A 17,504-nucleotide genomic window follows, 5' to 3' on the forward strand; every position below is an offset into this window, starting at 1 on the left:
AAAGGAATCATTAATAATTTCATTTGTTTTTTGCTGACTTTCACCGGTGAGATTCCTGGTGCGGGAACGAGCCGGCAGTAGCCAGAATCGAACTCACGAGCAACGGGGTGGGAGACCAACACCTTAACCACAACTCCAAGTCAGAGATACTGGGATCCACCTGTCTCTGTTGCGTATTGGTTTAGGTGTTAGCGTGAAAACAGTTTAGCTTTAGGTGATTCCCCGAGGCTTATTTTTTGCGTGGATCACCACGTAGACCAAAATTTAAGCCATATTGTCTCTGCCCCTACAAGCCACCATTCTTTAGTTTATTTAGTGTGTTTGGAAGTCAGCCCAGCTGGAGGACTGTATTGTATAAAGGATTGTTTTTCAGACAGCTGCTATCCAGTCTCTGTAGCCTAATGGCTAAGGTGTTGGGCTTGGTACCTTGGCGTCCTGAGTTCAATTCCCCTCGGGTTCAACTGTGTCTGCTCTGTTTTTTAAGTTAGCACATAAGCCATTTTGTCTTTGCCCTTACAAGCCACCCTTCTTTAGTTTATTTAGTGCATTTGTTTGGGAGTCAAGCTAGCTAAAGGGCTGTAAAAACTAAAGGATTGTTTCTGTAGGGGCTTATACCTGTTCTCTGTGGTGCAATGGTTGAGATGTTGGATTTAGTTTTTGAGGTTCTGGGTTTAATTCACTCCAATTGATTTATTTGGTGTGTTTGTTTGGGAGGAAGGCACGCTACAAGATTGCAATGAGGTCAAAAACCTATGGATTGTTTGCAGGGGACAGGTTTGCTAGTGTCTGTAATGTACATGCTACCCTTCTTTCGTTTATTAATTGTGTTTGTGTGGGAGACAAGCTAGGTGCCACTCCCATATGACTATGTAGAGTAATGGATAAGGAGCTGAGCCCCAGTGCTTAAGGTCCTGGGTTCAATTCCCCTGTGCTCCATCTTGAACTTTCTCAGCTCTCTTCTAGATTGTGATTTTTTGGGTTTTTTTTCTTTTTTGTTTGGTGAAGGAGAAAAAACTATTGTTAGCAACCAGGTAGACCAAAACACAAGCCACCCAGTTCATGTATTTAAATTGAATGATTTACTCAAAGAGATTTGGGTCACTCTGTCAGCATTAGCCATTTTCCCCACATTTGGATATTTATATCATCATTCACAGGCCATACAAAATCATCAACTTAAAAAATACCCCTGCATTGTATATGTATCCCACCATACATCCCTACATTGTGTATTGATTTATGTGATGACCCTCAGCCAGCCCTACATGTAAATGAATGCCCCATTGCCCCCCACACCCTTGTGTATTGTCCTCATCCATTTTCTTTGAGAAATTCAGGTGCTGTGGTTGCAGTGGGATGTGTCTGATTGGCTGAACCTGGTCAAGTGACTCCACCAGCCAACCAGGCATTGGGATTGAGACCCAGGGGGGGGATTTAAGCTTCACTTGCAGCCCTTGGTTCTTTTGTTTTTCATTTTCTTTGAGAAATCCAGGTGCTGTGGTTGCAGTGGGATGTGTCCAGGCCAGGCCTTATCTTTGTACAGTATTTCCCCTGTCTCTGTTTTTGCATTGGCCCTATTCTTTTGTGTTTTAGTTGTTTTTTTCCTGCTTCCACCTTTGCTGTTACTGAAGGCACAAGGCGTCTCAGACCCTATCATCTCCAATAATACTAATGTCTTTTCCTTCACTTATCATGAGTAGTTCTTCTTCTTTCCATAGCTTTAATAGGTCCTGTTCAATCCCTTTTCTGTTGTGTTGTGTCTTTGAAGCTAACGTTCCCTCACTTTATTAGTCTCTACCGCTTCTGCTGGGAGGCTGTTCCATTTCTCTACCACTCTAAGAGTAAAACTTCTTTACATTCCATCTAAGCCTCTAACTCACTAGTTTCAGATTATGACCTTGTTTAACCATTTCTCCTCTTTTGAAACAAACATCCTTCCTGTGATTTGTTAAATGACTTTAAGGATTTCAAGTATTTTCACCAAGATTATACATATGGAGATTCCCTAGTCTTTCCTGCTCCTGAGCCTGCGTTATTCTAATCTACAATGGTAAGTTGAACATTTTCCTTTCACTGTAACTCATCTAGTACTCATAGTCTCCTCAGAGAATTGTGTTGCTTCTTTACATGTATTGATACATATAGTTTATTGGTTTTGAATTGTCGTTTCAGCGTTTCTTCCTTTTTTTTTTTTTCTTTTTTTTTCCCCCGCTTTACTTTTCATTTCTCCGTTGTCTTCATCCCTTTTCCCAAGCCTGGTATCTCTTACTCTTCAAGCCTATCCTCTCTCATTGTTTTCCTCTTTTTCCCCATAATCTCTGGTTTGCAATTCCCTTTTTACCTTTTTTTTTTTTTTTTTTTTTTTTTATGGCTTATAACATTTTGTTGTTTGAGGTTTTTGTTGTTGTTGTTGTTGTTAGAATCTTGTTGGGTCAGCATGAGTTAATATTCATTGTACACATTCCAGATAATGAAACATGTCACATAAATTATACAATGTTTTGTTCAGTATAGCATAGGCAATGTAATCAAAGTACAGATTTGAAACATAAGAAAATCCAAAATGCTCGTTAAGTGCCATGTTAGATCAAATGTGAACCATTGTATGGTTTATACACTTGGTCATCCTCTCCATCTGATAAATATGTGAGTGTCCCCAACACTTCCCCAAGAGTAGTTGGATCAGTCTGATTCAGTTTCTTGCAATGATTACTTTAACAGATAAAAGTAGGAACCCCAGCAACCTGTGATATTTAATTTTTATATGCTGAGGGATGGCCACCAAAATGTGCAATTGATTGACACCCCACTTCCTGATAAACCTAAAAAAATTGGGGGACAAGAAATCTTTAAAACACAAACACACACACAAATAAAAAACAAAACAATAATTATAACAGAAATGAAACCATGTGAATATGGAGCTTGTGTTGACCCAGGAGAACATGGATACATATAATAATTAACAATGTTGCAATTGTGAATAACACATTTGTATCATTTTATCCAACTTTTCTTGTAATTTTTTAAATTAGGCAAAGATTCCCATATGGAACAGATCTGCCAGTTTGTCTATGCCTCACTTAGCATTTTAATGTTTTATTAATAGTAATAATAATAATAACTTCCCCTCTCTCAGTACTGTATATCCCATTCTGCTCTCCCCTGCTTGCTTCTATTAAATTGAAGTCTCCCTCAACAGTTTGTTTCCACTCTGCTTTTAGTTCCCTGGCCAAATGTTCTTTCTCCTAATCTTTTTGCTTTCCCCTTTGTCAGTACATTTATTTATATAGCGCCAGCAGAATCCATGGAGCGGTGCCATTTTCTGCCATGCCATGATCATTTCTGGCTGTGAGTGCACCGTCTTCATCTCACATGCCTTTACCAGGAGATTTCAATTGGAGATTTCCACAATGCCTTTTTCCCTTCTGTCTGTGTCCATCCTCAGTCTCTCCGTGTCTGTTCTGGTCAGTCACATTGATCCTGTATATGATTTTTCTTTCTGAAAATGTAATTATTTTGTTGGAGGGGGTTGTAGATCAGTTGTACAGCCTCTCAAACAGAAGTGGTAGAGTTTAGTATTGTAATGGAAGATAAACATTTGCCGGGAAATCGTATAGTTGCCCTGAAACAAAGACAAGGACTTCAGCATTAAGAAACACACAGGCTAGATGGGCCCAATGGTTCATATTGTAATTCAATACAATATGTAATTCAACAGGTTGGAAAGAGAAGATAGAGGCAGCACCCGTTCTCGTTGTTGGTAGTAAAGTGGTGTTTTTTTGTTCCACGTTGATGGCCACAAAACACCCCCGCGTCAGAGGGCTCAGCTAACAGCACAGACCTGTGGGATAAAACAAGCAGTGTGTCCTGCATCAATTGTCTATTTTGTCACATTGACGGCTCGGTGGAGTGACTTGACGTGGCACATTAAGGAGCTTCACGCTTTATCTTTTATGGAAATAAAATGAATTATTTAAGTGTGTGTGTATTATTATTATTATTATTCTATTCCTTTGGTATGTAGCCTTCTGCTTTCCCTCCTCCAGTGTGAGGGTTCGTGGACTGTTGTACAAAAGCAAACATAGGGGTTTAATTTGAGTGAATTTGCAGCTCTGGACAAGATAGTCCTGGCTATTTGTGGATTGTTGCTATAACAGACCAGCTCAATATCAGAAGCAAGTCTACGGCAGAGACCTGACTTAAACTCCTTGACTTTGCTATACGTTCTAATTGCCAAATTATTAATCCGTTTCTGGAGCGTAAAGAGCTTGTCTGGCCCTGTATAATGCATAGCTAAGTCGATGAGATGTTGCTGAAAAATCCCTGACCATTTAATTATGCACTACACAGGAGCAGCACAGCCATTCTAGCAGGAGGCACCTGTAACCATGGGCAATATGAGCTCTCCCGTCAGCCCTCCTTCCAGGGAATACTCTCCAATTAAGGAAGTGATTGCTGGAGACTTTCTCCCGCCTCCTGAGCCAAGTAAGGCTTAGCTTAGTCAAGCAGCAGCTGCCCCTCAGCCCTAGCCACCTGATTTGTGGGTGGTGTCACTTGACCAGGGCTGACCAATCAGAGCGAGGGAAACCTGGGCCGGCTGCTGATTGGTCGCTGGAGATAGCTGACTTGGCTCAGCCAATCAGAGGCTGCCCCTCAGCCCTAGCCTCCTGATTGGTGGGTGGTGTCACCTGACGAGGGCTGACCAATCAGAGCGAGGGAAACCTGGGCCGGCTGCTGATTGGTCGCTGGAGTCAGCTGACTTGGCTCAGCCAATCAGAGGCTGCCCTTCAGCCCTAGCCTCCTGATTGGTGGGTGGTGTCACCTGACCAGGGCTGACCAATCAGAGCGAGGGAAACCTGGGCCGGCTGCTGATTGGTCGCTGGAGTCAGCTGACTTGGCTCAGCCAATCAGAGGCTGCCCTTTAGCCCTAGCCTCCTGATTGGTGGGTGGTGTCACCTGACCAGGGCTGACCAATCAGAGCGAGGGAAACCTGGGCCGGCTGCTGATTGGTCGCTGGAGTCAGCTGACTTGGCTCAGCCAATCAGGGGCTGCCCCTCAGCCCTAGCCTCCTGATTGGTGGGTGGTGTCACCTGACCAGGGCTGACCAATCAGAGCGAGGGAAACCTGGGCCGGCTGCTGATTGGTCGCTGGAGTCAGCTGACTTGGCTCAGCCAATCAGAGGCTGCCCTTCAGCCCTAGCCTCCTGATTGGTGGGTGGTGTCACCTGACCAGGGCTGACCAATCAGAGCGAGGGAAACCTAGGCCGGCTGCTGATTGGTTGCTGGAGTCAGCTGACTTGGCTCAGCCAATCAGAGGCTGCCTTTCAGCCCTAGCCTCCTGATTGGTGGGTGGTGTCACCTGACCAGGGCTGACCAATCAGAGCGAGGGAAACCTGGGCCGGCTGCTGATTGGTCGCTGGAGTCAGCTGACTCAGCTCAGCCAATCAGAGGCTGCCTTTCAGCCCTAGCCTCCTGATTGGTGGGTGGTGTCACCTGACCAGGGCTGACCAATCAGAGCGAGGGAAACCTGGGCCGGCTGCTGATTGGTCGCTGGAGTCAGCTGACTTGGCTCAGCCAATCAGAGGCTGCCCTTTAGCCCTAGCCTCCTGATTGGTGGGTGGTGTCACCTGACCAGGGCTGACCAATCAGAGCGAGGGAAACCTGGGCCGGCTGCTGATTGGTCGCTGGAGTCAGCTGACTTGGCTCAGCCAATCAGGGGCTGCCCCTCAGCCCTAGCCTCCTGATTGGTGGGTGGTGTCACCTGACCAGGGCTGACCAATCAGAGCGAGGGAAACCTGGGCCGGCTGCTGATTGGTCGCTGGAGTCAGCTGACTTGGCTCAGCCAATCAGAGGCTGCCCTTCAGCCCTAGCCTCCTGATTGGTGGGTGGTGTCACCTGACCAGGGCTGACCAATCAGAGCGAGGGAAACCTGGGCCGGCTGCTGATTGGTCGCTGGAGTCAGCTGACTTGGCTCAGCCAATCAGAGGCTGCCCTTCAGCCCTAGCCTCCTGATTGGTGCGAGGTATCATATTGCATGTCACTTTATTATTATTTATGAATTATTATTAATTATGAAATTGTTAAAGGAATCATTAATAATTTCATTTGTTTTTTGCTGACTTTCACCGGTGAGATTCCTGGTGTGGGAACGAGCCGGCAGTAGCCAGAATCGAACTCACGAGCAACAGGGTGGGAGACCAACACCTTAACCACAACTCCAAGTCAGAGATACTGGGATCCACCTGTCTCTGTTGCGTATTGGTTTAGGTGTTAGCGTGAAAACAGTTTAGCTTTAGGTGATTCCCCGAGGCTTATTTTTTGCGTGGATCACCACGTAGACCAAAATTTAAGCCATATTGTCTCTGCCCCTACAAGCCACCATTCTTTAGTTTATTTAGTGTGTTTGGAAGTCAGCCCAGCTGGAGGACTGTATTGTATAAAGGATTGTTTTTCAGACAGCTGCTATCCAGTCTCTGTAGCCTAATGGCTAAGGTGTTGGGCTTGGTACCTTGGCGTCCTGAGTTCAATTCCCCTCGGGTTCAACTGTGTCTGCTCTGTTTTTTAAGTTAGCACATAAGCCATTTTGTCTTTGCCCTTACAAGCCACCCTTCTTTAGTTTATTTAGTGCATTTGTTTGGGAGTCAAGCTAGCTAAAGGGCTGTAAAAACTAAAGGATTGTTTCTGTAGGGGCTTATACCTGTTCTCTGTGGTGCAATGGTTGAGATGTTGGATTTAGTTTTTGAGGTTCTGGGTTTAATTCACTCCAATTGATTTATTTGGTGTGTTTGTTTGGGAGGAAGGCACGCTACAAGATTGCAATGAGGTCAAAAACCAATGGATTGTTTGCAGGGGACAGGTTTGCTAGTGTCTGTAATGTACATGCTACCCTTCTTTCGTTTATTAATTGTGTTTGTGTGGGAGACAAGCTAGGTGCCACTCCCATATGACTATGTAGAGTAATGGTTAAGGAGCTGAGCCCCAGTGCTTAAGGTCCTGGGTTCAATTCCCCTGTGCTCCATCTTGAACTTTCTCAGCTCTCTTCTAGATTGTGATTTTTTGGGTTTTTTTTCTTTTTTGTTTGGTGAAGGAGAAAAAACTATTGTTAGCAACCAGGTAGACCAAAACACAAGCCACCCAGTTCATGTATTTAAATTGAATGATTTACTCAAAGAGATTTGGGTCACTCTGTCAGCATTAGCCATTTTCCCCACATTTGGATATTTATATCATCATTCACAGGCCATACAAAATCATCAACTTAAAAAATACCCCTGCATTGTATATGTATCCCACCATACATCCCTACATTGTGTATTGATTTATGTGATGACCCTCAGCCAGCCCTACATGTAAATGAATGCCCCATTGCCCCCCACACCCTTGTGTATTGTCCTCATCCATTTTCTTTGAGAAATTCAGGTGCTGTGGTTGCAGTGGGATGTGTCTGATTGGCTGAACCTGGTCAAGTGACTCTACCAGCCAACCAGGCATTGGGATTGAGACCCAGGGGGGGGATTTAAGCTTCACTTGCAGCCCTTGGTTCTTTTGTTGTTCATTTTCTTTGAGAAATCCAGGTGCTGTGGTTGCAGTGGGATGTGTCCAGGCCAGGCCTTATCTTTGTACAGTATTTCCCCTGTCTCTGTTTTTGCATTGGCCCTATTCTTTTGTGTTTTAGTTGTTTTTTTCCTGCTTCCACCTTTGCTGTTACTGAAGGCACAAGGCGTCTCAGACCCTATCATCTCCAATAATACTAATGTCTTTTCCTTCACTTATCATGAGTAGTTCTTCTTCTTTCCATAGCTTTAATAGGTCCTGTTCAATCCCTTTTCTGTTGTGTTGTGTCTTTGAAGCTAACGTTCCCTCACTTTATTAGTCTCTACCGCTTCTGCTGGGAGGCTGTTCCATTTCTCTACCACTCTAAGAGTAAAACTTCTTTACATTCCATCTAAGCCTCTAACTCACTAGTTTCAGATTATGACCTTGTTTAACCATTTCTCCTCTTTTGAAACAAACATCCTTCCTGTGATTTGTTAAATGACTTTAAGGATTTCAAGTATTTTCACCAAGATTATACATATGGAGATTCCCTAGTCTTTCCTGCTCCTGAGCCTGCATTATTCTAATCTACAATGGTAAGTTGAACATTTTCCTTTCACTGTAACTCATCTAGTACTCATGGTTTCCTCAGAGAATTGTGTTGCTTCTTTACATGTATTGATACATATAGTTTATTGGTTTTGAATTGTCGTTTCAGCGTTTCTTCCTTTTTTTTTTTTTTCTTTTTTTTTTCCCCGCTTTACTTTTCATTTCTCCGTTGTCTTCATCCCTTTTCCCAAGCCTGGTATCTCTTACTCTTCAAGCCTATCCTCTCTCATTGTTTTCCTCTTTTTCCCCATAATCTCTGGTTTGCAATTCCCTTTTTACCTTTTTTTTTTTTTTTTTTTTTTTTTATGGCTTATAACATTTTGTTGTTTGAGGTTTTTGTTGTTGTTGTTGTTGTTAGAATCTTGTTGGGTCAGCATGAGTTAATATTCATTGTACACATTCCAGATAATGAAACATGTCACATAAATTATACAATGTTTTGTTCAGTATAGCATAGGCAATGTAATCAAAGTACAGATTTGAAACATAAGAAAATCCAAAATGCTCGTTAAGTGCCATGTTAGATCAAATGTGAACCATTGTATGGTTTATACACTTGGTCATCCTCTCCATCTGATAAATATGTGAGTGTCCCCAACACTTCCCCAAGAGTAGTTGGATCAGTCTGATTCAGTTTCTTGCAATGATTACTTTAACAGATAAAAGTAGGAACCCCAGCAACCTGTGATATTTAATTTTTATATGCTGAGGGATGGCCACCAAAATGTGCAATTGATTGACACCCCACTTCCTGATAAACCTAAAAAAATTGGGGGACAAGAAATCTTTAAAACACAAACACACACACACAAATAAAAAACAAAACAATAATTATAACAGAAATGAAACCATGTGAATATGGAGCTTGTGTTGACCCAGGAGAACATGGATACATATAATAATTAACAATGTTGCAATTGTGAATAACACATTTGTATCATTTTATCCAACTTTTCTTGTAATTTTTTAAATTAGGCAAAGATTCCCATATGGAACAGATCTGCCAGTTTGTCTATGCCTCACTTAGCATTTTAATGTTTTATTAATAGTAATAATAATAATAACTTCCCCTCTCTCAGTACTGTATATCCCATTCTGCTCTCCCCTGCTTGCTTCTATTAAATTGAAGTCTCCCTCAACAGTTTGTTTCCACTCTGCTTTTAGTTCCCTGGCCAAATGTTCTTTCTCCTAATCTTTTTGCTTTCCCCTTTGTCAGTACATTTATTTATATAGCGCCAGCAGAATCCATGGAGCGGTGCCATTTTCTGCCATGCCATGATCATTTCTGGCTGTGAGTGCACCGTCTTCATCTCACATGCCTTTACCAGGAGATTTCAATTGGAGATTTCCACAATGCCTTTTTCCCTTCTGTCTGTGTCCATCCTCAGTCTCTCCGTGTCTGTTCTGGTCAGTCACATTGATCCTGTATATGATTTTTCTTTCTGAAAATGTAATTATTTTGTTGGAGGGGGTTGTAGATCAGTTGTACAGCCTCTCAAACAGAAGTGGTAGAGTTTAGTATTGTAATGGAAGATAAACATTTGCCGGGAAATCGTATAGTTGCCCTGAAACAAAGACAAGGACTTCAGCATTAAGAAACACACAGGCTAGATGGGCCCAATGGTTCATATTGTAATTCAATACAATATGTAATTCAACAGGTTGGAAAGAGAAGATAGAGGCAGCACCCGTTCTCGTTGTTGGTAGTAAAGTGGTGTTTTTTTGTTCCACGTTGATGGCCACAAAACACCCCCGCGTCAGAGGGCTCAGCTAACAGCACAGACCTTTGGGATAAAACAAGCAGTGTGTCCTGCATCAATTGTCTATTTTGTCACATTGACGGCTCGGTGGAGTGACTTGACGTGGCACATTAAGGAGCTTCACGCTTTATCTTTTATGGAAATAAAATGAATTATTTAAGTGTGTGTGTATTATTATTATTATTATTCTATTCCTTTGGTATGTAGCCTTCTGCTTTCCCTCCTCCAGTGTGAGGGTTCGTGGACTGTTGTACAAAAGCAAACATAGGGGTTTAATTTGAGTGAATTTGCAGCTCTGGACAAGATAGTCCTGGCTATTTGTGGATTGTTGCTATAACAGACCAGCTCAATATCAGAAGCAAGTCTACGGCAGAGACCTGACTTAAACTCCTTGACTTTGCTATACGTTCTAATTGCCAAATTATTAATCCGTTTCTGGAGCGTAAAGAGCTTGTCTGGCCCTGTATAATGCATAGCTAAGTCGATGAGATGTTGCTGAAAAATCCCTGACTATTTAATTATGCACTACACAGGACCAGCACAGCCATTCTAGCAGGAGGCACCTGTAACCATGGGCAATATGAGCTCTCCCGTCAGCCCTCCTTCCAGGGAATACTCTCCAATTAAGGAAGTGATTGCTGGAGACTTTCTCCCGCCTCCTGAGCCAAGTAAGGCTTAGCTTAGTCAAGCAGCAGCTGCCCCTCAGCCCTAGCCACCTGATTTGTGGGTGGTGTCACTTGACCAGGGCTGACCAATCAGAGCGAGGGAAACCTGGGCCGGCTGCTGATTGGTCGCTGGAGATAGCTGACTTGGCTCAGCCAATCAGAGGCTGCCCCTCAGCCCTAGCCTCCTGATTGGTGGGTGGTGTCACCTGACCAGGGCTGACCAATCAGAGCGAGGGAAACCTGGGCCGGCTGCTGATTGGTCGCTGGAGTCAGCTGACTTGGCTCAGCCAATCAGAGGCTGCCCTTCAGCCCTAGCCTCCTAATTGGTGGGTGGTGTCACCTGACCAGGGCTGACCAATCAGAGCGAGGGAAACCTGGGCCGGCTGCTGATTGGTCGCTGGAGTCAGCTGACTTGGCTCAGCCAATCAGAGGCTGCCCTTTAGCCCTAGCCTCCTGATTCGTGGGTGGTGTCACCTGACCAGGGCTGACCAATCAGAGCGAGGGAAACCTGGGCCGGCTGCTGATTGGTCGCTGGAGTCAGCTGACTTGGCTCAGCCAATCAGGGGCTGCCCCTCAGCCCTAGCCTCCTGATTGGTGGGTGGTGTCACCTGACCAGGGCTGACCAATCAGAGCGAGGGAAACCTGGGCCGGCTGCTGATTGGTCGCTGGAGTCAGCTGACTTGGCTCAGCCAATCAGAGGCTGCCCTTCAGCCCTAGCCTCCTGATTGGTGGGTGGTGTCACCTGACCAGGGCTGACCAATCAGAGCGAGGGAAACCTAGGCCGGCTGCTGATTGGTTGCTGGAGTCAGCTGACTTGGCTCAGCCAATCAGAGGCTGCCTTTCAGCCCTAGCCTCCTGATTGGTGGGTGGTGTCACCTGACCAGGGCTGACCAATCAGAGCGAGGGAAACCTGGGCCGGCTGCTGATTGGTCGCTGGAGTCAGCTGACTCAGCTCAGCCAATCAGAGGCTGCCTTTCAGCCCTAGCCTCCTGATTGGTGGGTGGTGTCACCTGACCAGGGCTGACCAATCAGAGCGAGGGAAACCTGGGCTGGCTGCTGATTGGTCGCTGGAGTCAGCTGACTTGGCTCAGCCAATCAGAGGCTGCCCTTCAGCCCTAGCCTCCTGATTGGTGGGTGGTGTCACCTGACCAGGGCTGACCAATCAGAGCGAGGGAAACCTGGGCCGGCTGCTGATTGGTCGCTGGAGTCAGCTGACTTGGCTCAGCCAATCAGAGGCTGCCCTTTAGCCCTAGCCTCCTGATTGGTGGGTGGTGTCACCTGACCAGGGCTGACCAATCAGAGCGAGGGAAACCTGGGCCGGCTGCTGATTGGTCGCTGGAGTCAGCTGACTTGGCTCAGCCAATCAGGGGCTGCCCCTCAGCCCTAGCCTCCTGATTGGTGGGTGGTGTCACCTGACCAGGGCTGACCAATCAGAGCGAGGGAAACCTGGGCCGGCTGCTGATTGGTCGCTGGAGTCAGCTGACTTGGCTCAGCCAATCAGGGGCTGCCCCTCAGCCCTAGCCTCCTGATTGGTGGTGTCACCTGACCAGGGCTGACCAATCAGAGCGAGGGAAACCTGGGCCGGCTGCTGATTGGTCGCTGGAGTCAGCTGACTTGGCTCAGCCAATCAGAGGCTGCCCTTCAGCCCTAGCCTCCTGATTGGTGGGTGGTGTCACCTGACCAGGGCTGACCAATCAGAGCGAGGGAAACCTAGGCCGGCTGCTGATTGGTTGCTGGAGTCAGCTGACTTGGCTCAGCCAATCAGAGGCTGCCTTTCAGCCCTAGCCTCCTGATTGGTGGGTGGTGTCACCTGACCAGGGCTGACCAATCAGAGCGAGGGAAACCTGGGCCGGCTGCTGATTGGTCGCTGGAGTCAGCTGACTCAGCTCAGCCAATCAGAGGCTGCCTTTCAGCCCTAGCCTCCTGATTGGTGGGTGGTGTCACCTGACCAGGGCTGACCAATCAGAGCGAGGGAAACCTGGGCCGGCTGCTGATTGGTCGCTGGAGTCAGCTGACTTGGCTCAGCCAATCAGAGGCTGCCCTTTAGCCCTAGCCTCCTGATTGGTGGGTGGTGTCACCTGACCAGGGCTGACCAATCAGAGCGAGGGAAACCTGGGCCGGCTGCTGATTGGTCGCTGGAGTCAGCTGACTTGGCTCAGCCAATCAGGGGCTGCCCCTCAGCCCTAGCCTCCTGATTGGTGGGTGGTGTCACCTGACCAGGGCTGACCAATCAGAGCGAGGGAAACCTGGGCCGGCTGCTGATTGGTCGCTGGAGTCAGCTGACTTGGCTCAGCCAATCAGAGGCTGCCCTTCAGCCCTAGCCTCCTGATTGGTGGGTGGTGTCACCTGACCAGGGCTGACCAATCAGAGCGAGGGAAACCTGGGCCGGCTGCTGATTGGTCGCTGGAGTCAGCTGACTTGGCTCAGCCAATCAGAGGCTGCCCTTCAGCCCTAGCCTCCTGATTGGTGCGAGGTATCATATTGCATGTCACTTTATTATTATTTATGAATTATTATTAATTATGAAATTGTTAAAGGAATCATTAATAATTTCATTTGTTTTTTGCTGACTTTCACCGGTGAGATTCCTGGTGTGGGAACGAGCCGGCAGTAGCCAGAATCGAACTCACGAGCAACAGGGTGGGAGACCAACACCTTAACCACAACTCCAAGTCAGAGATACTGGGATCCACCTGTCTCTGTTGCGTATTGGTTTAGGTGTTAGCGTGAAAACAGTTTAGCTTTAGGTGATTCCCCGAGGCTTATTTTTTGCGTGGATCACCACGTAGACCAAAATTTAAGCCATATTGTCTCTGCCCCTACAAGCCACCATTCTTTAGTTTATTTAGTGTGTTTGGAAGTCAGCCCAGCTGGAGGACTGTATTGTATAAAGGATTGTTTTTCAGACAGCTGCTATCCAGTCTCTGTAGCCTAATGGCTAAGGTGTTGGGCTTGGTACCTTGGCGTCCTGAGTTCAATTCCCCTCGGGTTCAACTGTGTCTGCTCTGTTTTTTAAGTTAGCACATAAGCCATTTTGTCTTTGCCCTTACAAGCCACCCTTCTTTAGTTTATTTAGTGCATTTGTTTGGGAGTCAAGCTAGCTAAAGGGCTGTAAAAACTAAAGGATTGTTTCTGTAGGGGCTTATACCTGTTCTCTGTGGTGCAATGGTTGAGATGTTGGATTTAGTTTTTGAGGTTCTGGGTTTAATTCACTCCAATTGATTTATTTGGTGTGTTTGTTTGGGAGGAAGGCACGCTACAAGATTGCAATGAGGTCAAAAACCAATGGATTGTTTGCAGGGGACAGGTTTGCTAGTGTCTGTAATGTACATGCTACCCTTCTTTCGTTTATTAATTGTGTTTGTGTGGGAGACAAGCTAGGTGCCACTCCCATATGACTATGTAGAGTAATGGTTAAGGAGCTGAGCCCCAGTGCTTAAGGTCCTGGGTTCAATTCCCCTGTGCTCCATCTTGAACTTTCTCAGCTCTCTTCTAGATTGTGATTTTTTGGGTTTTTTTTCTTTTTTGTTTGGTGAAGGAGAAAAAACTATTGTTAGCAACCAGGTAGACCAAAACACAAGCCACCCAGTTCATGTATTTAAATTGAATGATTTACTCAAAGAGATTTGGGTCACTCTGTCAGCATTAGCCATTTTCCCCACATTTGGATATTTATATCATCATTCACAGGCCATACAAAATCATCAACTTAAAAAATACCCCTGCATTGTATATGTATCCCACCATACATCCCTACATTGTGTATTGATTTATGTGATGACCCTCAGCCAGCCCTACATGTAAATGAATGCCCCATTGCCCCCCACACCCTTGTGTATTGTCCTCATCCATTTTCTTTGAGAAATTCAGGTGCTGTGGTTGCAGTGGGATGTGTCTGATTGGCTGAACCTGGTCAAGTGACTCTACCAGCCAACCAGGCATTGGGATTGAGACCCAGGGGGGGGATTTAAGCTTCACTTGCAGCCCTTGGTTCTTTTGTTGTTCATTTTCTTTGAGAAATCCAGGTGCTGTGGTTGCAGTGGGATGTGTCCAGGCCAGGCCTTATCTTTGTACAGTATTTCCCCTGTCTCTGTTTTTGCATTGGCCCTATTCTTTTGTGTTTTAGTTGTTTTTTTCCTGCTTCCACCTTTGCTGTTACTGAAGGCACAAGGCGTCTCAGACCCTATCATCTCCAATAATACTAATGTCTTTTCCTTCACTTATCATGAGTAGTTCTTCTTCTTTCCATAGCTTTAATAGGTCCTGTTCAATCCCTTTTCTGTTGTGTTGTGTCTTTGAAGCTAACGTTCCCTCACTTTATTAGTCTCTACCGCTTCTGCTGGGAGGCTGTTCCATTTCTCTACCACTCTAAGAGTAAAACTTCTTTACATTCCATCTAAGCCTCTAACTCACTAGTTTCAGATTATGACCTTGTTTAACCATTTCTCCTCTTTTGAAACAAACATCCTTCCTGTGATTTGTTAAATGACTTTAAGGATTTCAAGTATTTTCACCAAGATTATACATATGGAGATTCCCTAGTCTTTCCTGCTCCTGAGCCTGCATTATTCTAATCTACAATGGTAAGTTGAACATTTTCCTTTCACTGTAACTCATCTAGTACTCATGGTTTCCTCAGAGAATTGTGTTGCTTCTTTACATGTATTGATACATATAGTTTATTGGTTTTGAATTGTCGTTTCAGCGTTTCTTCCTTTTTTTTTTTTTTCTTTTTTTTTTCCCCGCTTTACTTTTCATTTCTCCGTTGTCTTCATCCCTTTTCCCAAGCCTGGTATCTCTTACTCTTCAAGCCTATCCTCTCTCATTGTTTTCCTCTTTTTCCCCATAATCTCTGGTTTGCAATTCCCTTTTTACCTTTTTTTTTTTTTTTTTTTTTTTTTATGGCTTATAACATTTTGTTGTTTGAGGTTTTTGTTGTTGTTGTTGTTGTTAGAATCTTGTTGGGTCAGCATGAGTTAATATTCATTGTACACATTCCAGATAATGAAACATGTCACATAAATTATACAATGTTTTGTTCAGTATAGCATAGGCAATGTAATCAAAGTACAGATTTGAAACATAAGAAAATCCAAAATGCTCGTTAAGTGCCATGTTAGATCAAATGTGAACCATTGTATGGTTTATACACTTGGTCATCCTCTCCATCTGATAAATATGTGAGTGTCCCCAACACTTCCCCAAGAGTAGTTGGATCAGTCTGATTCAGTTTCTTGCAATGATTACTTTAACAGATAAAAGTAGGAACCCCAGCAACCTGTGATATTTAATTTTTATATGCTGAGGGATGGCCACCAAAATGTGCAATTGATTGACACCCCACTTCCTGATAAACCTAAAAAAATTGGGGGACAAGAAATCTTTAAAACACAAACACACACACACAAATAAAAAACAAAACAATAATTATAACAGAAATGAAACCATGTGAATATGGAGCTTGTGTTGACCCAGGAGAACATGGATACATATAATAATTAACAATGTTGCAATTGTGAATAACACATTTGTATCATTTTATCCAACTTTTCTTGTAATTTTTTAAATTAGGCAAAGATTCCCATATGGAACAGATCTGCCAGTTTGTCTATGCCTCACTTAGCATTTTAATGTTTTATTAATAGTAATAATAATAATAACTTCCCCTCTCTCAGTACTGTATATCCCATTCTGCTCTCCCCTGCTTGCTTCTATTAAATTGAAGTCTCCCTCAACAGTTTGTTTCCACTCTGCTTTTAGTTCCCTGGCCAAATGTTCTTTCTCCTAATCTTTTTGCTTTCCCCTTTGTCAGTACATTTATTTATATAGCGCCAGCAGAATCCATGGAGCGGTGCCATTTTCTGCCATGCCATGATCATTTCTGGCTGTGAGTGCACCGTCTTCATCTCACATGCCTTTACCAGGAGATTTCAATTGGAGATTTCCACAATGCCTTTTTCCCTTCTGTCTGTGTCCATCCTCAGTCTCTCCGTGTCTGTTCTGGTCAGTCACATTGATCCTGTATATGATTTTTCTTTCTGAAAATGTAATTATTTTGTTGGAGGGGGTTGTAGATCAGTTGTACAGCCTCTCAAACAGAAGTGGTAGAGTTTAGTATTGTAATGGAAGATAAACATTTGCCGGGAAATCGTATAGTTGCCCTGAAACAAAGACAAGGACTTCAGCATTAAGAAACACACAGGCTAGATGGGCCCAATGGTTCATATTGTAATTCAATACAATATGTAATTCAACAGGTTGGAAAGAGAAGATAGAGGCAGCACCCGTTCTCGTTGTTGGTAGTAAAGTGGTGTTTTTTTGTTCCACGTTGATGGCCACAAAACACCCCCGCGTCAGAGGGCTCAGCTAACAGCACAGACCTTTGGGATAAAACAAGCAGTGTGTCCTGCATCAATTGTCTATTTTGTCACATTGACGGCTCGGTGGAGTGACTTGACGTGGCACATTAAGGAGCTTCACGCTTTATCTTTTATGGAAATAAAATGAATTATTTAAGTGTGTGTGTATTATTATTATTATTATTCTATTCCTTTGGTATGTAGCCTTCTGCTTTCCCTCCTCCAGTGTGAGGGTTCGTGGACTGTTGTACAAAAGCAAACATAGGGGTTTAATTTGAGTGAATTTGCAGCTCTGGACAAGATAGTCCTGGCTATTTGTGGATTGTTGCTATAACAGACCAGCTCAATATCAGAAGCAAGTCTACGGCAGAGACCTGACTTAAACTCCTTGACTTTGCTATACGTTCTAATTGCCAAATTATTAATCCGTTTCTGGAGCGTAAAGAGCTTGTCTGGCCCTGTATAATGCATAGCTAAGTCGATGAGATGTTGCTGAAAAATCCCTGACCATTTAATTATGCACTACACAGGAGCAGCACAGCCATTCTAGCAGGAGGCACCTGTAACCATGGG

The sequence above is a fragment of the Spea bombifrons genome, chromosome 8, assembly GCF_027358695.1.
Source record: "Spea bombifrons isolate aSpeBom1 chromosome 8, aSpeBom1.2.pri, whole genome shotgun sequence".
NCBI classification, from domain to species: domain Eukaryota; kingdom Metazoa; phylum Chordata; class Amphibia; order Anura; family Pelobatidae; genus Spea; species Spea bombifrons.